At 40.3% G+C, this 27476-nt stretch overlaps 1 long non-coding RNA gene across 2 annotated transcripts in view; it reads left to right on the top strand.

Annotated features, from left to right (window-relative positions):
• The window catches only part of LOC129050847 (uncharacterized), a 388007-nt gene that overhangs the window by 110582 nt on the left and 249949 nt on the right, over positions 1–27476 (top strand). Inside the window, exon 3 of one of the 2 annotated variants that reach the window (XR_010137795.1) lies at positions 212–1348. The exons of the other annotated variant lie outside the window; for it this stretch is intronic. This is a non-coding gene — a long non-coding RNA (uncharacterized LOC129050847). Of the gene's footprint in view, positions 1–211; positions 1349–27476 lie in introns of those variants that run through there. 2 annotated transcript variants of the gene reach the window in all.

Below are 27476 nucleotides of genomic sequence, written 5' to 3'. Positions count from 1 at the left end.
AGGGGAATGAAACTGAAGACATCTAATATCACATGATTCAGATCAAGAAAGCAGAAATTTGGGAAAACACAAAGAAGTGGATTTCTGTGCTGATGGTAGCTTACATCGACAATGTGAACACATTGACCAGAAGTTCTGTGTTGAGACTGGAGGAAGTGTTTAACAGGTTACTGCCTCTTCATCTCACTGATGTAGATCTTTCCTGCACTAGATTTCACCTTCAGTGCTGTGATCATTGTTCAACTATCCAAAAGATTGTCGCTGAGAAGTGGGATTGACATGGTCTCAGGATGTGGACTCAAAACCAATGGAAGGAAAAAATTGAGCTCTGGAAATTTTTGTGGAAGAATAAAGGCTGCCTCACAGAGGAGTGAGCTTTCTGTCATGTGAGTCACAAAATCTCAGTGTTTTTAGAGCCACCCTGTTGTGCTATCATATACTAGGTCTTATTTATTATTTCTGGGTTTTTTTGCACCCACTAACCATCCCCACCTTCCCTCCATTGTTGTCTTAATTCAGTAAAAACAATAGCTAAAGTTACCGAGCATTTGCTAAGCCAGTCATCTGTCTGTCCATCCATCTATCTGTCCATCTGTCTATCTATCCATCTATCTGTCTATCCATCCATCCATCCGTCCATCTATTCATCCATCCATCTGTCTGTCTGTCCATCCATCCGTCTGTCCATCTATCCACTTATCCATTCATCCATCCATCCACCCATCCATCATCTATTATCTACTTACTGTTTTTGAAAATCCTCAAGAAGACCCTGTGAGGTAACTATGTCAATTTTATAGATTGGGAATGGCTCCCAAGTACACAGGTTAGATCTGTAGCTGAGTGAGAATATTTTTAATACCCAAAGGTAAAATGAGTCTCTAGGATGGGGCTAGTCAGCTTTGAGAGGATAGAAAAGAGGAAACACAGAAGCAGAGTCTCAGAGGTCAAGGAATGCCAAGGCATCATTCAGAGGAGAAGGATTCTTGTCTATATATCCAGAGGCTTCATGATATCCTTCCTGGGCATGCCCACCCTTTAATGGGGAAGGGTGGCTGATTTGGGAAGTCCCTTTTCCTAACCTAATGCTGAAGTGGGCATCAATTTTAGACTGTAAATCCATCTTATGTACCTCAACTGAAGCTACAGGAAGGAAATGTAATCTGTAATCTGAACATAAGTGACGCTATGGATATGTGTGTGTGTTTATATAAAATATGTCAAATTATAATCAATATATCTAAGCATACATTTCTTTTTTGTTTTGAGATGGAGTTTCGCTGTTGTTGCCCAGGCTGGAGTGCAATGACGCGATCTCAGCTCACTGCAACCTCCACCTGCCGGGTTCAAGTTATTCTCCTGCCTCAGCCTTCCCGCGTAGCTGGGATTACAGGCATGTGCCACCACACCTGGCTAATTTTGTACATCTTTAGTATAGACAGGGTTTCTACATGCTGTTCAGGCTGGTCTCGAACTCCTGACCTCAGGTGATCCACCTGCCTCGGCCTCCCAAAGTGCTGGGATTACAGTCATGAGCCACCAAGCCTGGCTTAAACATATATTTCATATAAACTATATCTAATTATATAATCTTTTTTTCATAATTTGAATCTATATGTTTACATGTATATACTGTCCTAGATTATCTGAGACACTGCAGGGAATGGGAAGGCAGTTTTCTCTCCATGCTGGATGATATGGTTTGGCTCTGTGTCTCAAATGTCATCTTCAGTTGTAATCCCCACATGTCAAGGGAGGGACCTGTAATCCCCGCATGTGGAGGGAGGGAAGTGATTAGATTACGAGGGCAGTTCCTCCCATGCTGTTCTCCTAATAGTGAATTCTCACGAGATCTGATGGTTTTACAAATGGCAGTTTTTCCTGTGCACTCACACACTCCCTCTCCTGCTTTCCACCATGTAAGATGTGCCTGCTTCCCCTTCTGCCATGATTGTAAGTTTCTTGAGGCTTCCCCAGCTGTGCAGAACTGTGAGTCAATTAAACCTGTTTTCTTTATAAATTACCCAGTCTTGGACATTTCCTTATAGCAGTGTGAAAACAGACTAACACATTGAGAGCTAATATTTGCTGAGTCCCTATTATGTGTCAGTCTAATCCAGCGTGTATTAGAGCCAAAATTTGAACTCCACTCTGGCCACTTCCAGAATTGAAGCTCCTCCAATTCAGAGTTGCTGTATTTCCCCGCCTCCCTCCTTTTTTTTTGAAATATTCAGTAATTCAGCAATCTGATCTCTATCTGAACCTCAGGTAGACAGATGTGCTCTTTAGCCATAGCTAAGAAATGCAGCTGGAAATAGAGTAATGCAGGGGCTGGGAGCCATGTCCTTTATTGGGGGCCTTTCTTCTGATCCTGTAATTGAAGGGCACGGCTCAGCCAGCCCAGCCCCGTCTTGTGGCTTTCAGAGGGATATGGAGTGACATAAGTTGGGGTGTCTGCAGTTCTGAGGTGTAAATAAATCCACAGAGATAAATCTTAACAGCGGAGGTGCAATTTCCCTTCATCCAGTGCTTCTTGGAGGCTTCGAACAGCAGCAGTTTGAGAGGGATGTTTGAGTCCATTGCACTGAGCTGGATTTCCAGGCTCTTGGCATATTGTAGGTGGCTTCATAAGATTGGACCAGCTGGGGATGGGGCTCAGCCAGGGATGGAGCTTGAGTTGAGAGCATTGGATTCATGTGTTGACTTTGAGCCAGAGCAGAATCCCAGAGGTAAGAAGAGATTTTCTTTTGGGAAATACTATCAGGCTTATCATCCTTTTTTTGTTGTTGTTGTTTTTTCTTTTTCTTTTTGTAAAGGGCAATCCTGTTTCCGTTTTTAAGAACCTAGAACCATGTCTTCAAAGTAGGTGACTGGGACATTACAGCACTTCATTTGGTTTCTTTGGTAGGAGATTCACATGACAGAATGATTTTTACTTTACTTGAAAACTCTTCCTACCTTAGAATGCACCATAGATTGGTCAACAGCGATTCCCAAGGCAACAGGAAAGCCACAGTTTGGCCCACCCTCAAGGGATGTGGTAGTGGAATTACTGTTGCCTCTGAGTTCATCGTGCATATATTTAAAGGTGAACTGTCTAGAAAAATAAAATTTTTAAAATGAAATATATATTTTGCCAGCCCCAGCTTCTTGCTTTGTGTAGGGATTCCCTTTTTCTTCATGCATCAGGGCTCAATGTGTCACTGCCTTTCCTTGTCTGATTTCATTAACTTGAGCTTGTGTTCATCTTGTGGCAGCTTAATAACCTTTATTTGTGGAGTTCCTCAAAGAAAGCCTTGGTTATAAATCCTGTGTCACAGAAATGGAGTTATAAATGCCAATCTGTGTCACTGCATAATATTTATTATTTTAATTAAAGAAAATGGATGGTGACATTTATTTGGTCACAAGTTACTTGTTAATGGCAATGAGTGACAAAAAAATTACTAATTTTATGAGCAAATCTCAGAATGTTTTTCGGTGATAATTTTGTTTTGCTTTCAGTATGAATTGGACATGTTTTTGGAAGCCAGTGCTTGTATTTGGTGAGACACTCTTATCATACAGAAAAGCATCAGCTTACTGAGAGGGACAGTCAGAACTACGTGGTGAATTCAGTTGCCTTTGTCCTCAGCTCTCTGAGATAATTGTGTGTGTGTGTGTGTGTTACTATCAAAGTAGAATAACTACAGTTTCAAGATTCGAGGATGTGTGCTAGGATTTTGACCCATATTTAAGGCATTCTCACTGTAGTACCCATTCAGATTGGGGAATAAGTAAACTATGTATAATAGTCCAAAGGCTGGGGACTTGCAGGGTGTTTAAATATATGTTATTTAATGCTTAGATTACCACCATGAGGAACACACTTTTATAGCTCTATCCATTTATTTATTCATTCAGTCAACATACATCATTGGGAATTAGTTGTTTTAGGAAAAAGTTAATGGAAGAGGAAAACAGACTATTGTTTAGGAACTAGTGCAAAGTGCCATAGCCTGTGAATGGCCTTGCTGGCAGATGAACCAATCATTTGCGTGACTCCAAAGCCTGTGATCTTACCAACATTCTACTCGCCTTCTGAAACAGCATCTTCTAATTTTGGGAATTTGAACACAGCAGGGAAAAGTCAAGGAGCTCTGTGGCGCTGAGGAATTTGTTGCTGCTAAGGTTAATTTTTCTTTGTCAGAATATCTATAAAGTTCTGTTTGCTAGGGATTTTGCTCTTTTGGTTTTTGTTTGACTTGTTCCAGGAGTGAAAGGCTAAAGGATAGTGCTGAAAAACGGAAGGCAGATTTTATTTAATTGTAAAAATTGTTAGCTTGTACACAGTCATAATGAATGTGGATGTATATTTTACTTAAAATGGGAAATATTAAAATTAAAATAACTTTTAATTTTTATTTTAAAATTAAAGTAACTTTTAATTTTTATTTTAAAATTAAAGTAACTTTTAATTTTTATTTTAAAATTAAAGTAACTTTTAATTTTTATTTTAAAATTAAAGTAACTTTTAATTTTTATTTTAAAATTAAAGTAACTTTTAATTTTTATTTTAAAATTAAAGTAACTTTTAATTTTTATTTTAAAATTAAAGTAACTTTTAATTTTTATTTTAAAATTAAAGTAACTTTTAATTTTTATTTTAAAATTAAAGTAACTTTTAATTTTTATTTTAAAATTAAAGTAACTTTTAATTTTTATTTTAAAATTAAAGTAACTTTTAATTTTTATTTTAAAATTAAAGTAACTTTTAATTTTTATTTTAAAATTAAAATATTAAAATACAAGGAGTATATTGTTTTTACTACACTATGTTTGTAATTATTTTATCCCTTGAGTCCAATGACGTTAGGAACAATTTTGTTCTATAGAGATACAGTCCACATTTACAAGGTGGGCTTAAAGATGAGGGCACATAAGGTAAGAGAGAAACAAATATTTATTGAATGTGTACTTTGCACTAGCCATTATACTAGGCAGTTGGCATGCATTCTAGCATTTAATCTTCTAAGAGATGTACTATTATTTTCCCATCTTACAAGTGGGGAAACTTAAGCTCAAACCCTTTAGGCTATACAACCACAAGCTGCTAAGCCACTTGCACACAATTGGGGCGTATTCCTAGGAAGCACCTGATCATGGGTCACTTGCTGCCTGAATTGAGAGATAACATATGTGTATCAAAATGTATCATAAAGGTCTGATTCAATGAGTTTTGACAAATGCATACATCGATGTAACATGCCAATCAATATATAAAATATTAACATCACTCCAGACAGTTCCCTGGTACCCTTCCAGTCAATCTCCATTATCCAAAGGTACCCACTTTCTTGACTAGTTTTCTCTTGTTCTAGGGCATCATATAAATGGAATCATCAGGCATATACTTTTTTTTTTGAGACAGAGTCTCTCGCTCTGTGGCCCAGGCTGGAGTGCAGTGGCGCAATCTCGGCTCACTGCACGCTCTGCCTCCTGGGTTCATGCCATTCTCCTGCCTCAGCCTCCCAAGTAGCTGGGACTACAGGCGCCTGCCACCACACATATGGTGTATACTTTTAAAAATGGCTTCTTATATTTAGCATATTGCTTCTTAGATTCATCTATTTTGCCATGTATTGATAGTTTCTTCCTTTTTTATTGTTGATAATAAAACATTGCATGAATATACTACCCTTTTTTTATTAGTTCACTTGTTACTGGATATTTAATTTGTTTCCAGTTTTTGGTGATTATGCATATAGCTATTATGAGCATTCTTTTACAACTCTCTGTGCAGACATATTTTCTTTTCTCTTGGGTGAATAGGTAGGATTGGAATTGCCAGGTGAAAGTCTAGGGGTACACTTACATGAAACTACCAAACTGTGGACCAAAGTGATTAGTAGCATTTTATGCTCTTGCCAGTAGTGTGTGAGAATTCTGGTTGAATCAGTGATGTGGTCTATGACTCCAGTGTCAATTAATCTCATTGACATTGCTTGGCTTCTGCCACTAAGCTGTGATTGCTGGCATAAAAGGACTCTAGTGAGGAGAGTTGGAGTTAGCAAAGACATGAGGAATTTAAATAATAGTTCTTGTCAAGCAGTCTCCATTCACATAGTAGGGCTTCTGACAGGAAGAAGCCTGACTAGCAGCATCAGGTTTGGGGGCCAGAGGCAGCTAAAGGCTGGTACACAGGATCTGGGAACTAGAGGCAGGAAAAGGAATGCTCTCAAAATAGAGAACTGGAAAGAAAGTGAATATGTCATTGAAGAATAATGTTTTCCTTGAAAATTTGCCCCAGATTATCCACATATTCAAAAGGGTATACAAACTCAAAAGAATGAATGTCAACCTCTTAGAACTATTGGGTGTTTTTTGAATTGAACTAAGATGGTGGACACATTTCCAAGTTGCATGAATTCTTTGGTGAGTCAGTGGTAGATTACAGAATTTGGGGAAGAGAACACCCAATTTAGAGGTTGGGTGACTCAGATATGTGGTTAGGAAAGCTGTGCCCCACCTCAGCCCTGGTCAGCAGCATAACTCAATTCTAAACCACCTTGGAAGGTAGGGATAGAGTTGCAGATACACTTTCTATCTCTTCTCTCAGGATGACATAAAAGACTGAGAGTTTGCCTTGCACGTCGTCCATCTAGCTGTGATGCCTAAGCAACCTCCTGAAGCAGCCTGTCATTGGAGGGAGAGTTACGTGGTGGAGCTGTCTTTCTCTCTCACAGGGTCTCGCCAGATAGATATCCCCCCAACCCCCCAGCTTGTCTTTCAGTTGCTATCATCAGAATTAGTTGAATGAGCATTCCAAGTCTTCCCCCATACCATCCAATTCTGCTTTCTTATGCATGCCCCATTTTCTTCTTGTGTTATTATCAGATAAGGAATTTTTACAGTAGAAACAAAGAGTGAGAAAAGAACAGTTCAGTGTGTATTTTCTTTACACTTTCAGGATTGGTGGTTTGTAAACTTTGTTGACTCCTGTCTCCTACCATGATTGATATTGGAGACATCATCATCATCATCTATATCATCATCAACATCATCTTAATAACCATTGTGATCATGATGGTTAATATCTATTGAGGGCTTACTGTGTGCCCAGAGATATTATAAACGCTTAACATGTATTATTGAATCTAATTCTCAAAAGAGTTCTCAGGGTTTGCAAATATTGCTATGGGTTAAGTTACTTGCTCAGGGTCCCATCTTAGATGCACGTCCTTGGTTGAATTTGGTGGCGAAGACTGAGTAGGTCTTGTTTTGCTCCTGACATATGTGACATCTAAAGTTGCTAAACTTCTCAGAAACTAAATCATCTCAGTAAACATGGGGAAGAGAAAGTGTGAAAATTTTATTTTTCTCTTGCCTTTGATAAATCTGTAGGTACTAGTCTTGTTCTTTTGGCTCATATTTCATTTTTAATAAAAGTTTAATTTCTGTGGGTACATAGTAAGTGTATATATTCACAGGGTACATGAGATGTTTTGATACAGGCATGCAATGTGTAATAATCACATCATGGAGAATGAGGTATCCATCCCCTCAAACCTTTATCCTTTGTGTTACAAACAATCCAATTATACCCATATTTATTTAAAAATAGACAATTAAGTTATTACTGATGATAGTCACCCTGTTGTGCTATCATATACTAGGTCTTACTCTTACTATTTTTCATGTACACATTAACCATACCCACCTCCCTTTCACCACTGCTGCCACACTCCCCCATCCCCAATCTCCATCACTCTTCCCAGCCTCTGGTAACCATCTTTCTACTCTGTGTCGATGAGTTCAATTTGATTTTTAGATCCCACAAATAAGTGAGAACATGCAACGTTTGTCTTTCTGTGTCTGGCTTATTTCACTTAGTATAATGACTTCTAGTTCCATCCATGTTGTTGAAAATGACAGGATATCATTCTTCTTATGGCTAAATAGTACTCCATTGTGTGCATGTACCATGTTTTCTTTATCCATTCATCTATTGATGGACACTTGCTTCTAAATTGCGGCTACTGTGAACAGCACTGCAACAAACCTGGGAGTCAGATGTCTTTTCAGTATACCGATTTCCTTTCTTTGGGGTATATACCCAGCAGTATGATTGCTGGACATGCTTCATTTTTTGATCATTAAATGAAAAATATGCAAAATGACTGTTAATCTTTACAATGTTCATTTGATTCTACTCCAACTTTATTTTCAACAGTATAGATGCTTCTATGCATGCAAGTATGCTTCTAAGAGTGTTACCGTAAATCATTCTTATTAAATTTTAGTTCATCTTCAGACCAGCTCTAAGATCTTCAGCAGAAATTTTCTTGCCAAAGACTTTCACAGTAGCCTGGACTATATTACAGACATGTTTTACAGATTTGTAACACTCTTTCATAATGAAATTTTAGACTAAAAAGAGCAGGTCACTGATGAAAAGAGAAAAGAGAGGTAAGGTGGCAGAGCTGCAGAAGAAAGCTTTGTAAGGTAGCCTTGGGACAAAAAAAGTAGAAGCCAATGAGAAGTATGCTTTGGGTTTTCAATGTCTGAAAATGGGGAGAGGCTTATACTTGAGCTGAGGGGAGTGATGGTACCTGGAATAGAAAGGGAGGGGCTACGTTTATATGGCTAACTCGGATCTTGAGATGTTTGGATCAGAGGAGATGGTGGGCAGGCTAATCATTTTCCCATCTGAAGCATCTCTACCACCCCAGTGGGACCAGAGTTGGGAGACTGATACTGATGGTAAAATATTTATTTGTCTGCTCTCTCAGCTCAAGTCTCTCTCCATAGCAGAAAACTTTCTGCTTGGGCACATCCTACTCTGTGTTTTGGCTCTGCTTCTTTATTCCTTGGTCTGTTTGAAGTTAAAGAAAAAAAAAAAAAAAAAAAAAAAAAGAAAAAAAGCACAGGACCAGGGGAGCCTAGCTGGTTCAGAGAAAGCATGTCTTATTTGGACACAATGTCCAAGATCCTACCATTAGTATTTTCATGTTGTATTGTGGACTCCTTTTCCTGGTAATTTTCCCCTTTTTAGTGTCTTAATTTTTAAATCATCTTATTTATAAAAATTAGTTTGTGACTGGGTCAGTTACATCATGCTGTGGACTGAATGTTTATGTACTCCCCAAATTCAAATACCATCACCAATGTGACAGTATTTGGAGATGAGGCCTTTGGGAAATATTAATAATTAGGGCATGAGGGTGAAGCCCTCGTGATGAGGTTAGTGTCCTTAAAAGAAGAGACAGGAAAGATCTTGCTTCCCCTCTCCCATGTGAGAATACAACTAGAAGATAACTATCTGCAGGAAAATAGTCCTCACCAAAAACCAAATGGGTCAACACCTTGACTTTGGGCCTTCCAGCTTATAGGACTGTGAGAAGTCAGTGTTTGTTGCTAAGCTACTCAATCTATGGTAATTTGTTAGAGCTACCAGAATTGACTAAGACACATTGTTGTGACTAAAAGTTTTGAAGTCTTTGCAGGAACAAAAAAGCCTTTTGAATTAATTAAGAATCAACTGAGAATAGCATAATATCATGGAAATAGCATAATCTTTGAAATCATACAGAGGTGGGATCATATTCCACTTCTGACACTTAGAAATTAGAAAATAGGTGACTTTGGGAAAATAGCTTAATTTCTTTGAGTATCAGTTTTCTGATAAAATGGGAATATTGCTACTGAAAGATTTAAGCATATAAAATATGTAAGCTGCTTAACACAGAGCTTATAAGGTATATGATAAAGTAAGTAGCTATTACTCATATCCATCAGAATACCAGAATTTTGTCTGACAATACCAAGTGTTGGGGAAGATGTGGAACATGTGGAACTGTCATACACTGCTGATGAGATGAAAAAGTTGGTGCAACCACTTTGGAAAACTGTTTGGCAGTATCTACTAAAACTAAACATCTGCATACCCTATAATCAGCAATTCCAGCCCAGGTATATACCCAACATAAGAGCATATGTATGTGACCGCAAAAGGCATGTGCATGAGTATTCATAGAAGCATTATTCATATAAATCAGAATGGCAACACAACTGAAATTACTGTCAACACTAGAATGGAGAGATAAACTGTAGTGTATTTTATAGTGGAATGCTATATGACAATGAAAAAAATGAGCTATGGCTGCACATAGCAAGCGGGTGAATCTACCAAGCATAACATTCAGTGAATGAAGCCAGGCATAAAGGAGTACATACAGTTTGGTTCTATGTATGTAAAGTTCAAAGAGAAGCAAAACGAATCTATGTGTTAGAAGTTAGGAGAGTGATTGCCTTTGAGGAGGAAGGGACTGATAACTGGGGGGTAACAAATAGGTTCTGGTGGGGAGCAGGCAGTGGGCTGGCCATATTCTCTGTGTTCCTGAGTTTGTTTTTAGTCTGGTAGCAGAAGTGTGGGCACTTTGTGAAAATTTCTGAAGATAGATTTGCGATTTGTGCACTTCTCTGAGTTTTCTTTTTGTGCTTTAATAAAAAGTGTTTACTTAAAAATACAGCTGTTATCACTTCTTCCTGTTAGTTGTCTGTAGAGGGGTCTCTTTGACTTTCTTGCCTTTGCAACCCCTGCTCCAGTTGGAAACACTTGCTGCAAAGGCAAATCCCAGTGCTCTAGAACTCCTCCATTGTCAGCTTTCTGCCCGCCCCCTGGGGTAATCTCACAGACAGCACTGTAAAATCGGACTTGACTCTCTTTCATGACAAATTCTTCCCTGAGCGGGGAGGAAACAGCAGCCCTGCCCCTCAGGCATGGTGTACTGCCAGCCCCTTAGAGCTCTTGGTTGATTAAACTCTACATCTTGCAGTGCTTGCAAAGTCCAGGATACTGTTTAGATCTAAGCTGCTGGATGGAGGCCCTGATAGAAACGCTCACATTCTGAACCAAACAATTAAAAGGTTTTTAGACTTGAGCACAAGTTTATCCATAGCTCCCGGTATAAGCTACACTAATGCCTAGGGAAACACCTTGCTTTTAAAAAGGAGATTAGTTAGCTTTGAAGGAAAGCAATTCATTTGCAGCACTAAAGTCACTAAGTAAAGTTGGTGGAAGCTTCTAGGACCTTGATCTCCTCTGTTCCCTCAGGGGTCTATGTTTTCCAAACAAAAAATATTAGGCACCTAGTATGTACCAGACTTTACATGATGCTTACACGTATATTATCCCAAATTTGATTTCCAGGATAACTGAATGATAAGGATAGCATTATTTCATCTCCCAGATGAGGAAGTTGAATCTCAGAGAACTTAAATAAGTTGCTCATGGACATGTGACTATTAAGCAACTCAGGAATAGCTAAATTTTAGATATACCTTTTTGATGACCACAGTTGGGTGTCACCAAGCCAACCAGTACAATGGATTTCATACTTGAAGAAATGAGGAAATTGATGCCAGGATTATATTAGCAGAAGGTTAGGGAAAAATCTCTAGACGAGGAGGGCCAAGCAAGCTAGAAATGAACACACCGACAGCAGACAGCATCAACACCTACATCATCATGCTTCATAATTTTTGGAAGTGTTCTTAATCTGTTTTATTGTGATTTCATGGATCAGTGATTGTCTTGGGTGACTGGCCAGGTTGCAGGCTTCCCAGAGTGAGCATCCAGGCTAGAATTGTGCTGATAATGACCTTCAATGTGCATTTGACAGTCAGATTTAGTCATTACCACATTTCAATGGCCATAGAAAAATGCCATGGATGTGCCCCTATGTCATTCTCTGTGACCTCTGATATGCCTAGTAATGGAAACCTTCAGGACATGGTGGGTTTTCTTTTGTCAAACAGATGGGTAACTGACATTGCCACTCTGTCCGTTCATTGCTTCCATTACCGCTTGTGAGTTAACTCAATCCTTGAAAACCTATTGATTAAAGATCAATCACAACAGTGGCCCAAGTGACTAGACTTGCAATGCCACATTTTAGGGCTCCCTGCCAACTCCTTGGGCAGTTCTGCTTGCCCAGTTAAACACCTTGCATCACCCTGACTGCATTTGCAATGATGCCTCTCTTCCATTCACCTGTTATTGAGCATTAAAGGCAAACTCAATTTTATGCAGATAAATAGAGTTCAGTGGTAATGTGCCTTATGACCTTTCAAGTGACAAGATGACATTAATTTTTAGGGATTCTACCTTCTCAGGCTGTCACTGTGAGCATGTAACTAGATGAGAATGGAGGTTTCTGCATTTTGAGGACGTACTTACAGTTTAACATGCTGTTTCAAATGTAAGGAGGCTCTCTCCTTAATTTTTTTTTTCACTAGCTTGACAGTTTTTCAAACATATTCACTGTCAGCCCTAACAACCTGTCAACAAATGCCATTATGTGAACATTGCCAAGGCTCACTTGAGGACCGTGGAGAGTGACAGACATGCCACCCGGATACGTTACTCAAAAACCCAGGGCTGAAACTTTTGAAAGACACTCTAACCCTTCCAAGGAAAAAATAAACAGTCAGATCTCCAGAAAAAAAAAACAAAACACCATACACTTGTCATATCAGATATCTGTTTCTTTCCTGGGCAAATTAAGGTGTATGTGAAAGAATAAAACATACAGAGGACAATAGCAGCCAAGATCCGAGGCCATGCCGCATCTCCACAGTTGTCTGTGAATCCAAGAAAAGAACAGAAAACCACTTTTTTTCTTTCCTTCCACTAGAGAATTTAAGGGGAGGCTACCTTCATTTTTAGGTTGAATATTTCTAGGGGATGGAAGTGAAGAAAGAGTAGTTTAGATAAAGCAAAGTGAAGCCAACCATGAGCTTCAGACATATAAAAAAGAGAACTCGCTCTAATACTGGCACAGGGCGTATCTTGGTGGGAAACTATGCGGAAGTGTGGTGGGATAGTACCAGGAACCTTGGATGTGGAGCTAGAATAGCTGGATTTGAATCCAGCTCTGCTGTTGAAGGGTTGTTTGGCCTGGAGCACTTTAATTTAACTTCTCCTGACTCTGCTTCCTTATTTGTGTTCTGGGAATGACAATGCTCACCCCATTAATCATGAGGATTAAATAAATGGGTCTTGGCTCAAAAAAAATGTAGCTGAAATCTAAAACTTAAACTGACTTGGCAGGAGAATGTCCTTGACACCGCCCCCACCGCCCCGCCCCACTGTGTACTTAAGACATAAGGCATTATGTCTTAGTTTTCGATGGAATTTAGCTCTTTATTTGTAAATTCAACTTGTGTGAAATGTTTTACGCTTTGGGTGGTATTTCAAACAAAGGCAACCCTCCCCACAACAGTGGTGGGAAAGGGCGGGAGGGAACGGAGATGACAGAAGGAGCCAACCTGGACTGCAGTTATGCACAGACTCCTGTCCAAATGACATCCATTGTCACTTTGATGTATCCAGGGGGCTGAGGCTGCCAGGTGGTTGATGTTTGGCTAGTTTTCTCCTTTTTATTTTACACTTCAGAGCTTATGAAGAATCCTCCCCCACAGAGGAGACCTGACAAAGATCGTCTCCTTGATCAAACTCTGTTCAAGCTCCTCTGAACTTTTTGACTGGGCCTGACTTTTGGGTTTCCATGGTTTTGTCTGCATTGTCCAATTTTAGCAAGAATCCAGCTAATTCAGTTTACCCAGAACTCCCCACCCTTGATATCTGGTCACTTTCAGCACCTAATTGTGTTTCTCATCCCTCCACCTGCCTGAGGTGACTTCCAATCACCCTAGCCTATCTTCAGCAAGAATTCTGTTATGTCAGTTTAGCCAAAATCCCCCTTTACTCCTGATGTTTCCTTTCAGGAATTTTTCATCCAGTGACCTCTACCATGCTCTTTGTAAATCCTCATTTGCTCATGCTGTACTCAGAGTTGAGCCCAATCTCTCTTCCACTCTGTGAGACCCTATTGCAGTGGTTCTGGTACCTATTGTGATGGTCCTACATGAAGTCTACTTCATGGTTCTTTAACAAGTGTCACGAGTAATTTTTCTTTAACAGATCCACAAAAGGAACACAGAAACAGTTTCCCACAGCACTATCCAAGAAGAATGAGAGTTTGCCTTTAAGTCTTGGGTGTCTTGTCCTAAGAAAGCTTAGAAAGAGGGTATTTAGACAGAATTAGGGTGAGGCTTCCTGGGGACCTAGCCTACGAAATAGAGTCTGGACATTTCAATGATGAGTGTACCTGTGTCTTTTCTCCTGTATATTGTGTTTATAGCCATATCTTCTATTTGGGATGTATCTGAAATCCCTTTGTATTCTTCGAATATCTCATATTTTTCTCTTAGGGCTGGGGTATTTTTAAAAAGAGTTGGAACTTATTTCCTCCCCTATGCTTCTATTTGGACTTTCTGTGTTGATGATGGTTGACTTATGATTTAGAGGGAAGTCTTTGATGTTCCCAGGAAGTATTGATCCAACTGGACATCACAAATGCTGATTGCTGGTACTTATCAATGGTCCTCAATATCTCCTAAGAAAACCCCAAAGGACAAATACCTTCTGGACTGACTGGGGGTAAAATCCATATTTGTAGGTTCATAAGCTCCTTCTTTCCTGAAAACACTATGCTACTTATGATCAAATATTAGGAGTTTCGTTGATGGTGTGAGGAAAAACAGAAAAGGGCTGGGAAGATGGGGTTATTATGGCCATGGGTGTATCCTACATAAAGGTCTGTAAAAACCTTGACCTTGCTCTTTGTTTATCAGATATGACAGATGCCGTCCTATTTAATACACAGCTCAATCTCTCTGAGCTTCCATATCTACCAACTGTGAAATAGGGATAATGTCAGCTTTAGAGCCTTCGGGGAGATGAACTGAGACTGTGCATGAAGGAAACACTCTATGACTACCTGTGGGGGTCAGATTTAGGTGGTAGCAACTGTGGCCCTGAAAGTTTGTAATGATAATGGGCTTGGAAGCCAATTGACATGAGAACAAAATACGTGTTCTGCAAATGTGATGAAGTTGCTGATAATTGAGATGGTGGTGATAATGAGAATAATAATTCTAACCTTAGTTAATTTTTAGAGTATTTACTTTGTACAATGTATTCTGTATGTAGAATATTATTTAGCTTTCCAATAAAATCCATCATAATTGAGTTAATTACATACTACTCTTAGGCCTTTTCTAAAGATGAATAAGTTGGAGTCTAATTGGAATTAACTTTCTCAAGGTGAAACAGCTACTAAATGGAAGAGCTAGTTCTATTTTTGTCCAAGTCCAGGGCTAGAGACCAGTTTCCAACATACATAATTTTCACAAAGTCTAGAACTCAGGTTCCTAGACTTCTTTATGCAGCTATGGGGTTTTTTGAATTTAAACTTCCCCTGTTCTTCTCTTTGCTTTTGTGCCCTTGGGAGCAGAGGCTTCACCTTGATTTTGGCTGTAACTCCCATTAACTCTAATGGGTGTGCAGCATATCTCCCCCAGCATGTCAAGATGAGATTATTTTCCATCCAATTGTTTTAATGTTGTGGGTGTTGAGTGAGTCTACAAACATTTAACCTTTGGTTTCATTATAAGGTTCAGAGCAGACAGAGTGTGGGGAGAAAATAAACCAGGTCACAGATGCCAAGAAAAGATAGATTAGAGATGTCTTTACGAAAGCACAGCGTACAGAATAATAGAAAAATAATTACAAGTGCATTTGAGAAGTGGAGAGATCTTTCTGCCTTAACTTTGAATGTTAGATGAATATTACCAGAATGCACAATGTAAAATGCTAGGAGAATAAAGAAAAACACAGTGCATATGATCTAAAATTGCAATAGATTTTCCCTGTTTATTTTTTCATTATTTAAAAAATGTAATAATATTCGTGATTTTGTAGAGTGCATCAGAGTCTCATATACACAATTTTTAAATTTATTTTATTTTCTGATCCTCATAATAATCTTGTGTAGTTTGAAAGTTCAAGGGCATGGGCTGGGCGCAGTGGCTCACGCCTGTAATCCCAACACTTTGGAAGGCTGAGGCAGGCAGATCAACTGACGTCAGGAGTTCAAGACCAACCTGGCCACCATGGTGAAACCCCCGTCTTCACTAAAAATACAAAAATTAGCCTAGCGTGGTAGCGCATGTCTGTCGTCCCAGCTACTCGGGAGACTGAGGTAGTAGAATCACTGGGATCCAGGAGCAGAGGTTGCAGTGAGCCAAGGTTGTGTCACTGCACCCCAGCCTGGGTGACAGAGCAAGACTCTGTCTTAAAAAAAAAAAAAAAAGTGAAAGTTCAAAGGCATGGTCTTTGGATGCTCTTGCTTTGAATCCCACTCACGTCACTTATAAATCTGTGACCTAGAAAGATACTTAATCTCTCTGATAATAATAACATATACATTTCTCATGGGATTATTGTAGGATATACCTATACATCCTACAATATTCCTATATATACAACATGGGAAATGCACAAGAGGAGAATGCTGAGGCTGTGGGTATATGATCAGGCTCAGTGATCCTTGTTAATGATACCAGTCTTTATCTCATGGGCAGCAGGACAACACTGAAAGCTTTAAACCAGTAAGTAGCATGGTCAGACTGACCATGTTTCCCAAGCTCATCAGAACCAGGGAACTTCTATCTCAGCTTCCTATCTCAAAAACAGCAATTTCAAGTACTAGGAGTCATAATGGTTTCTACCAGAAAGTTTCCTATGTTGAGAGAGGAGGGACAATGAGCTGCATATGGGGCAGAGTTTAATTTCTGCCTAACAAGTTAAACTGCTGCTCAGAAACTAGCCCTCCCAGAACAAAATCATTAACAAGAACATTCATGCATCCATCTGAAACCTTGATACATAAACCTTTTGCTAACAGGCTCAGACACCAGCTTTGAAGGTTTTACAGGCATTACCATGACCCTTCCATGGGCTGCCAGTTCCACATTAAGCCTGACGAACAGCCACCAGATGGTGATTAACACCAATCCCAAACCTATCATTAGGTTGACCCCATTGCACTTACCCAAAATTAGGGAGAGGAAAGCTGAATGCCCTGTGAAAGCAGGCAAACACGGGGTAAATAAAAGAGCAAATGTATTCTAATTTGTGTCTTATACTCCAGATGCGGGGAAAGTTGATTTTATGACCTTCCCCTCTCCTAATAGTTGCCTTAGATTCTTTCCCATTTACTTCTGGTTTTGAAATTTTTAAACTCAAGAGAAGTGGCATTTACTAAGCATGGTGTATATGTCCAAATCTAAGTAGAGCTTCACAGTGGCAGTGCCCATTGAATATTCTTGGGAATAAATGCACATATTTATATAATATGCTATACGTATGTGTATACATATATGATGGCTTCTGCTCTCAAAACAGTTGCATTCCTGTGCAGAAGCCATACTGATCAACAAAGTAGAGAAGGGTTCTTAGAACAAAGAATAAACCGCTTTGGGGAGACATCAGATACATCTATCAAGACAGGTGATAGGGGCACTTAGAAGGTGTTCAATTCTTTAAAAACCTAAAGGGCCTGTTTGGACTGAAGCTGAAGAATCCCATCCAGGCAGATTGTAGGTCCGAGGACATGCCTAAGCCCTAGAATACCTATCATGTTGGGGTGGAACTCATCCTGAACTCATAGATGTAGTCCAAGAACAAAGCTGGGGAAAGGATTGGTGAGAGTAGCTGCTTATGGTCACTTGTAGGCATTTGCAGACCAGTTCTAGGATCCAGGGGAAATGAAAGGGGGCTGCAAGAAAAAAAAAGAAAAAAAAGATCTATTTAAATAAAAATGCTAAGTTTGCAGTAAGAACTTAGAAAGCCAACCAGCCTGTCTTTGGGACTTAGTGACTGAGGGCACCTCAAGAGTATGATTTCCTGTGGGAGCAGAACAGAGCATGCCACCAGAAACATGAAGAGTGGCCGGAATAGCAGTAGCCATCATGAGCTGGGAGATTGGAGAGATGCCACATGACTCTGTGCACAGAAATGTTCTGAGAAACAGCCTGATCCAGGAAAGAGTGGTTTGAGACTGGCTTTCCAGAGACATTGGCAGTGGACTCAGAAAATCACATTTCTCAAACTATTTATTCCCTGTGTAACCAATGAAAGTGAATCAAAGAAAAAATGTGCAAATTTGCTTAACCACCTCAATGACGAAGTTTTCAAATTAAATCAACAATGGGACGTATTCCACCTTTGGAATATGGGTCCTTGGTATCTATAGAAGTTGCTAGACAGCAAGTTTTCCTGCTAACACCAGAGTTTCAGCCAAGCAGGATGCATCTGGGTTGCCAGGTTTCCATGGAAGGAGTTTTGGTGAGCCATCGACCCTATTTCCACATGCAACTAACCCTCATCGATTCACAATCCTAGGTCAAAGAGAGCATTTGGACGTGTCTTCTTACTGCTCTCTTCACAGCTAGAGCAAAGCAATCCCTATCACCTGATGTAACTACAACTGGAGTTTGAGAGATAGGGGTGAGCTGAGGCCAGAATCCCAGCCCCAGCTCAGCTGTTCATTACTAAGGTGACCATGGGCAAGTCACTTTCCCACTTTGAAATTTCTTAAAGGAGGAAGTTGAACTAGATGATTCATAATAGCACTTCCAGCTCAAATATTTACTTCATTCCATTTCATTCTAAGTTGAGCATGGGTAGAGACAGATAAAATTTTTAGTCTCCTCTCTGTGGACCTGTTTCCTGGTGTCTGTTTTATTGCTGACTTATATTCCACTTATGGCCAGCAATTGTGTCCACGTCCATTTTTGTCTTAAATCACACCATTTTGAGCTTATAATTATTTTTAAGATTTTTATTATTTTTATTTTTTATAGATTCGAGGGGTCCATGTGCAGGTTTGTTACATAGGTAGATTGCATAAGTAGTGAGGCTTGGGTTTCTAGTGTGCTCTTCACCCAAGTAAGGAACATTGTAACCAAGAGATAATTTTTCAACCCTCAGCCCCCCTCTCACCTTCCCCACTTTTGGAGTCCCCAGTATCTATTATTTCCCCCTGTATGTTCACTTATACCCATTGTTCATGAGCTTATAATTTATAAGGTTCATCCTGTTCCTGTGGGATAATTTTCCCTAAGGATCCAAGCCTTCCCAAAATGTAACCTCTCCTTCCCATTTGTTGATAGTATCCCTTGACTTCAGATCATTTCTGAATCCAAAGAGAATATTATCAAATGTATTTAATTTATCAAGTTTATGTGATAAAATATCAAACATCAATGAGAATATTATCAACAATAATATCACATACTATCAAATTCCCCTCTACAAGTCATCAATGCAGATATGAATTGGAATGAATTTTAGCTTTAGTTCTTTAATTCATGCCCAGCCATGAGTAACAAGTTAGATTAGTTATCCAAGGGCAATATGGCAATATGTATCTCTGTCCTATGAGGAAGGTTAATCTAGGACTAGAAACAGAGATATCTAAAGAGATTAATGAAAAGTTAACTATCTTTTACATTATATCCACTTCAGATGTGTTCACCCTAGAGGCCTCTCAGACACACACATTCAGTGAAATTTCATTGCACACACATGAAGTTTACTTGATGAAGTTCAAGTACACATGCGGATTACTCAGTCAAGTTCAAGTATACATGCGGATTACTCAGTCAAGTTCAAGTCATGTGTTCAGCCATCCTTCCTGGGAAGAAAGGCAGCTTCTTCCTTTCATGATGGACTAAAACTTCTGTGTTTGTCTACATAGAAGAACATAGAGCTGCTTTTAAAGATGAGAAAGATCATGTTGAGGACTGAGTGAAAACATTTACTCAACATTTATTGAGCACAGAAAGCATATGGGCAACGGTGGCTTAGGCTCTGGGGTTGCGCCGTGGAACTGTCACCCTGAGCTTGGCCTCTCGGTACTTATGGACTGGGGAAAAGCCAGACTGTCTCATGCAAGACATGCACGTTTTCCTGCTAACGACAGAGTTTTAGTCAAGCAGGGTGCAACTGGGTTGGCAGGTTTCCATGGAAGGAGTTGTGGGGAGCTATTGGGTGATCACAGTGGAGAGAACTCAATAATATGAAATCATGGCATGGGGATCAGCTCTCTTGTCTTCTCCCTTCTTCCTGTGCCTTTCAATTACTGGATAGCAGACTTGAGATCTTGAGTTGTCAGGAGTATTTTTCTAGAACTTTCCTTTCTCACCTGTATACATAGAGAGAAACATAGCCCTTCAGAAAACAGGTGGGCAATCTATGCCTTGCAAAGAGTAAGATATTTCAGATATTCCCGAATGAAAGCTGCCTTCCTCATTTGAGTTTTCTGCTTCATACTAACTTGGAGGTTTCCCCTCATTCTGAAGCTGACAGGAAAGTACCCAGTCCTTGGGGTTCAGCTTGCTAGACTCATCTGTTATCCTAAAGGGGCCTTATTCTCCTGGCATTTCCACACCAATGTCCCTAAATATCCAAGTCATTCCAGGAATGAGCAATGTTGGAACGTGTGAAGGAGATATGAAGATAAATGAAGGAAGTCTTATTTTTGTCTTTTATTTAAAGTAGATATCCAAGACACAGGAATGTATCTTATGCAATGCTACGATAAAACTATGGCGAAGTAACTTCAGCAAGACTTACCATGTTGGGAATTGATCCTAGGACTCCCTACATTTTATATAATCATGTGGGCCTATGCCACAAATTTAATAATCCAGTTGGGTATATATTTACTTGTATATACAGATATCTCCAAGGACAGCACTATTTCTTCTTCTGAGACTGGTTTTCCTGCAGTTCAGTTTCAAAGACCATTTATTGAACAATTATGCTTACCAATTTTGCTTTTGTACCTCCTTGGTGATGGTTGTGTTCATTTTTGTGGATGAAGAGATAAAAATCAGACGGGGTAAATGATTGACTTGAGGTCACACAGCCAGAATTCAAATTCTGGTTTGCTCATTCTAAATTCTGACCCACTTCATCATTTAGCCAAGGATGGCTATATATTCTGTCTTATTGTTGATCTCTTTTGTTCTATTATTGTCTGATGTGTGACTCTCCCAATCAAGTATCAAACTAAACTTGTGGTTCTTCATAACCTATAATATTTCTGATGTAGACAGGACTTGAGTAGAAAAAGCACATAGTCATCCCTTTGAGATTTCCTTATCCATTTACGACATAGTTATTGACTAAACATCTATTCTATACCCTACAAATGTGCTAGAGGCTGGAGATGCAGCACTAAATAAGGCTACATGACCCCCTCTCAGGGTGCTTATATTCTACGGGAAAGCACATGGTAAGTAAACAGATAGTTAAGCAAAGCAGGTAATTATGATCATGTGCTAAAGGCTTTGAATAAAAAGGAGAACTGAGAAAGAAATTCAGTGTGACTGAGAACTTTGTTAAATGGGATGGACAGAAGTGACGTTCAAGCCAAGATCTGGAGAAGGAGAGATTGCTAGCTATGGGCCAGTGTGGTGAAAAGTTTTCCAGCCATCAGGAAGAGCACTAGAAAGGCCCAAAGGTCAACACTTTTGTCCAGTGTTCTATTAGCAAGACCTGACAAGGGGGGCCAGGCAGGTGGTGTGTGCAGTATATCCCACCTCACAAAGTCTGCCAGGCGTGCAGTCGCCTAGTGACCAGCAAAAATTCTAGAAGGGATGCTTATTACAAACCACAAGATTTATGCTCCTAGAGGGGTGGTGAGGCTGGCTGTTGCCAAGAATTCTGCCTGTGTCTGGAACCACTGAAAGCTTAGGTCAGCCCCAGAGCACAGAGGCCTCTCCCCATGTGCCCGGGGTGGTGGCAGGCAGCATGAGTCCATCGTTCTGCTGCACTGCCGACAGTAAATTACAGCTGGTTATTGCTAAATTCTGGGATTTGCTTCTCGAAGAAAAATAATTAACACTGGAAGGAGTTTGATTGCATTAATTCACAGAAAGAAACACCCAAATGATAAATCCATAGTGGGAGAACTGCCCATACGTTACAGATTGGCTTAACATGGTTGAGGCATTAAATAAAAGAAGTCTGGGAAACAAAAATCTTTATCAGCTTTATTAGCATTGAACTCTATGGCTTCCACTGGGGCTGACACACTTAATTAAAGATGCTCTGGTCTAATTAGGTTGCACATCAAATATACAAATACGAGCTTTTAAAAAAACTCACTGATTGGAGTTTGGACTCCCTCTGGTATGCATCTTTTCTTCATCCCAATACCAGAAACTTCTCCAGTGAGACACGGACACCGTTAGACTGTCCCACCCAGTCTGGAAGGAGAAGGCGTGATGTTTCTTTTTGCCAAATTTCTGTGCATCTAGTGGAAGCTAGATATTAGCTTGCTGCCTGGCCTTCTCTGAAGTTGACAAGGCCTGCTCAGCACTGTGCGGGTACAACTGAGAAGCGGAGGGAGTTAACCCTCAACCAACAGCAGATGGAAGTCAATAGATAAATGCCCCAGGCTCCCCACCCATGGGTGTTCAATTCTGAAGTCTATTCTAACTGGTTCCAAAGAGGATCTCTAGGGGGACAAGTCCCAGTGGGCCACAACTTACTAGCTTTTCTCTATTCTCTGTCTCATTTTCTCACTTCCTTATTTATGCCTCCTGGGATCACCTCCCATGTATGGTGAATCCGTGTCTTTGTCTCAGGGTCTGCTCTCAGAAGAACTCAACTCAAGGCAGTTGTGCATTTGAATGACATCTGCCAGATTACTGGAGGTGGAAAAGGAGGTCAGTACATCTGTCTCAGGGATTGCTGACCAGATAGGATGTTTTACAACACACTGATGCTCCACTTTCAGGCATGTTCCTGCCTTGTACACTTTTCCATAGGCTGTATGTATTATTCTGTAATATCGGAGTGTAGGCAATGTAAACACTGCTCCTGGGTGTTGGCTCTGGAGTCATATATGCGTGACTTTGGGAAGAGCTTCTCTCTCTGTGCCTTAGTGTTCTCATTTGTAAAATTAGGGCAATCATGGGCTATATCTCAGAGGGTTGTGGAAGATGAATTGAGAGATGCATGAAAAGCACTCCACCAAGTTCCTGACCTCCCCCAAATCCCTGACCCACCGTATGTGCTTAATAAACATATTGGCTTCTATATCTGATTGATTTAGATTTAAGATTTGGACTGAAGAATTGAAAGGCAGAAATCTTGACACTAGCACTATTAGAAGGCAGACACATGGCCGGGCGCGGTGGCTCACACCTGTAATCCCAGCACTTTGGGAGGCCGAGGTGGGCGGATCACGAGGTCAGGAGATTGAGACCATCCTGGCTAACACGGTGAAACCCTGTCTCTACTAAAAGTACAAAAAATTAGCCAGGCGAGGTGGTGCACGCCTGTAGTCCCAGCTACTTGGGAGGCTGAGGCAGGAGAATGGCATGAACCCAGGAGGCAGAGCTTGCAGTGAGCAGAGATCGCACCATTGCACTCTAGCCTGGGTGACAGAGCGAGACTCCATCTCAAAAAAAAAAAAAAAAAAAGAATGCAGACACATGTGTCTTCCAGGAATTCTTGAAGGCTGGAGCAAGGGTTCTCCATGTGTGGTTCCTGGACCAGCAGCATCAGCAACATCTGGGAACTTGTTAGAAATGCAAATTATTGGGCCACACCCCAGACCACTGGAATCAGAACTGCTGGAGGGTTCTGTGTTTTAACAAACACTCCAGTGGATTCTGATACAAGCTCAAATTTGAGAATCATTAACCTAAAATATTTCTCTTGCCCTCATCCTTTTCATCATAGATGATCAACTCAAATGGTTTGAGAAGTTGTGATTAAGGATTCTAAGACTATATTGTAAAAAGAATTTTGGGGATCAAGGTGAAAAGTAAATATATGAAAACCCTTGGGAATACCTCTACATTCATCTAGAAAAAAGCCAGAAAAGAAAAGTAAATTAAATGACTATTAATGGCATTTTGCACTTGGTCCTTTCAAGGAAACAGTATAGTGAAGCAAGCACACTGTTTACCATGGGATATTCTTATTGGTGGAAATCTCAAAGTATGAAGACACAGCTCCTTCTTTCAAAGAGTTTACAACCTAGCTTGAGGATGAAGCTAAAACACAAATGGGATGATGGTTTAGACAAGGGAGAACAAACCAACCCTAGGAGGCGTTTGTTTTCTTTAGGAAGAAATATCACATGGTTAATGCAAGCAGAGTTGGCTTTTTCCTTCTCCAACTGAGAAAGTGTGTGAGGGAGGAGCTCACAAAAGATGGAAGACGCTGGGTGTGGTGGCTCATGCCTGTAATCCCAGCACTTTGGGAGGCCAAGGCGGGCGGATCACTCGAGGCCAGGAGTTTGAGAGCAGCCTGGTCAACACGGTGAAACCCTGTCTCTACTAAAAGTACAAAAAAAAAAAAAAAATAGATGTGGTGGCACACACTTGTAATCCCAGCTACTCGGGAGGCTGAGGCAGAATCGGTTGAACTCGGGAGGCAGAGGTTGCAGTGAGCTGAGATGGAGCCATTGTACTCCAGCCTGGGTGACACAGCGTGACTCCATCTCAAAACAAAAGAAGGAAGAGCCCAGCAAGGGTGTGTGATTCTGAAGGACATAAAGGGCACATTTTGGTGTCCTTCTTAGAATCATAAGCTCCAGGGCCTATTTTATGTCTTCAATCAGGATGTTAGGAGGTCGATCAAATGACAGAGAATAAGAAGTAAAGGGCTGAGTAGTGCTGAGTGAGGAGATGGTCTGAGAATGTAAATCAGGAAGGGGAGGGTGCAGAGAGGAGGCATGGGTGGGAGATGTCAGGGAGTTTGCTGTGGAAGTTTATTTCCTACACCAGGGGATGGCCCTAGGGGAGCTGAGTTATGTGGACCCACTGTGATGATTACTGATGTGGTTCATTCATTCAATGGACAATTACACGTCAGGTTCCATGCCAGAAAACCGAAATACAGGTATGAATGAAAAGTTATTGCTTCCATCAATGATGTTAAAAATAAACTGTTATGTCCCACTAAAATTTGAAAAATACATGCCGGTTGCCAGGAAACCAGTGATTTCAGAGACCCTCGTGTCTAAGGTGAACATATACCCTGCTTTGTCTCAGACACCTCAGTTTACTCTCAGTGTCCAGTTGGCACCCCTTTTACTCTCAAAATGATTCCATGCTACTCACCTCCAAATTTAGTTTGCAATAGGCTGGTGACTAGGCATTTTTATGTGCTTGATTTTTCTTAGTAGCAATAAAATTTTGGAGAGCTTTATTAAGACACCCTAGAAAGGCAGAGAGAAAATGCCAGGTCTGATGGATTACAAGTCATTTGGTGTTAAATGAGCTGCAGCAGCTTCTCTGGCATCGCAGGCCTTGCTATTTTCTCCTGCATTGTACTGACCCACTGCCTGTGAGTGTGCATGTGTGTGTGTGCATGTGTGTGCACTTGTATACGTGTGTGTGAGGGTGTGGGATTCTGAACTACCTGAAGATCTCATTTCGGTCCTGAGTGAGCTTGAAAAGAAAATACATGGTACCACTTCTGATCTCTGAGTCACCTGTCTGAGGGCATTTGTTCCAGCAGAGGCTGTGGCAAGATGAGTACTAACATTGCTTTTAAACTGACAGTCCTGGTTTCCAGCCTGACCCAAAAGGATTTTCAGATTCATGGACTGTCCAAAGGTGGCTCTGGCATCATCAGAAGGAGTAAATAGACCTGGGATAAAGTATTACTCTTTTCTTTCTTTTACTTTTTTGGTATCATATACTTATTTTTTCTTAGAAGCCACTGGCTATATGATCCTGAGAAAGTCATTGCAGCTCTGTGCCTGCCATTCATCTATCCATCAATCACCCGTCCATCCATCTATTTGTATTATCTATCCTTCCTTCCATTCATTCACCCATTCATCTTTATCATTCACCCACCCATCCACTTTACTCAGCGATTCAGCCATTCAACACATATTTGTTGAGCATTTATGATGGCCCAAAGTATGGTCCCTATCCTTAATGAAAAGTTAGTAGACGTATCAAGTAAACAGAAAATTATAGTTGAGAATGACTAGTCTGGGACAGAGGGTGCTATTAGAGTCCACAGAGGCAGCATCCAATCCAGTCCTGCAGTAGAGCTGTCAGAAAGTCTTCCTAGAGGAAGAAACTCTGAGCTGAACCTTGAAGGAAAAATAATAATAATCCAGGTGAAGGAGGGAAGGACAGGCATTGCAGAGAGAGGCCACTGCATGTGCAAAGCTTGGAGACCAGTGAGAACATGGAATGCTTGGGATGACGAAGGCATGTATACAGGTAGGGGGAGGGTGAAGCTAGGGCTGAAGGTAGGGAGGCAGGCAGTAAACAGGTCATGTAGGGGCTTGCACACCTTGCTAAGGAACTTGTACTTTGTCCTCAAGACTTGGGGCCAGTGAGCCAGTGAGGCAGTGAAGAACTTATAGTGGGGTTGTGATCTGAATTGAATTTTAGAACTAGAAATATAACATCTGATGGCATTTCATATTGGAGTCTATATTAGCAAACATTTTTGTTTTCTTTTCATTAATGACCCTTTAAAGATTTCAGAAGTGAGTTATACTCACCAAAGCCAAGAAAATGAGATAAAGATTTTTAAAGTGAATACCCTCCTCCATCCTCACTTGCTTCTCACCATCAATACCTGAGACAAATTGATATCAACTTCCAGTGGTGTGCATTTCAACATCTTTTGCCATCTCAGTCAAGCCTAGACACACACATAAACCTGTGTAATAGGCTTTTTCTATTTGTTTGAAAAAATAGAATCATACTATGAATGCTATTTGGTAACCTTTTTTTCTTACTAACAATATGTCAGAACTAAATCTCCTTATCCATAGACTTAGCTCTAAGTCATTCTTTTCGATGGCTACATAATATTTCATAAAGGTATAAAAATAATTTACAGTCAACCATTTCTTTCTTAAACATTTAGTTTTTTTAAGTTTTTTTTGTCATCACAAACAAAGCTGCACTAAATATTCCTTACAAACAGCCTCGTGTGCTCTTATTATCCTCTAATGATCAAAAACAAGGTTGCTGGTCAAAATATATGTGCATATTTTAAGGTTAATAGGTTCTGCCAGATTACTGTTCTAAGTGGTTGGGTCAATGCTCACTTTCCAGCAATGTATGAGAATTCCTGACAACACAGTCTTCGAGTACCACAGTGTCAGCTACCTGCTCCCAAGGAATTTGCTATCTGATATCTCACTGAGTCCAGCCGCAGGGGCAGCTGGGAGCTTGCTAGAAGTGCAGAATCTTGGGCCCCTCCCCAGACCACCTGACACTGAACTTCATTTTGACAAGACTCTAGGTGATTCATGTGCACATTAAAGTTTTGAAGCACTGGCCTCCTGTTGTGGGTCTCAGCCTTACCTGCACATTAGGATCACCTGGGGAAATCATCCTTCTATGCCGAGACCATACCTGCAGACTCACTCTATAGAAATCTCTGGGAATTAAGCCCAAGTAAAAAGAAATTAACTCGTTAGGTTAACTGTAATGTGTATCCAAAAGTGAGAAGCACCCATGTGGTAGGAGGGGAGACATGATAGTGGTAATACAGTGGATTCTCATAGCCAGAGGTAAGG

This window comes from Pongo abelii, chromosome 18 (genome assembly GCF_028885655.2).
Source record: "Pongo abelii isolate AG06213 chromosome 18, NHGRI_mPonAbe1-v2.0_pri, whole genome shotgun sequence".
NCBI classification, from domain to species: domain Eukaryota; kingdom Metazoa; phylum Chordata; class Mammalia; order Primates; family Hominidae; genus Pongo; species Pongo abelii.
This window is presented reverse-complemented; position numbering and strand designations above follow the sequence as displayed.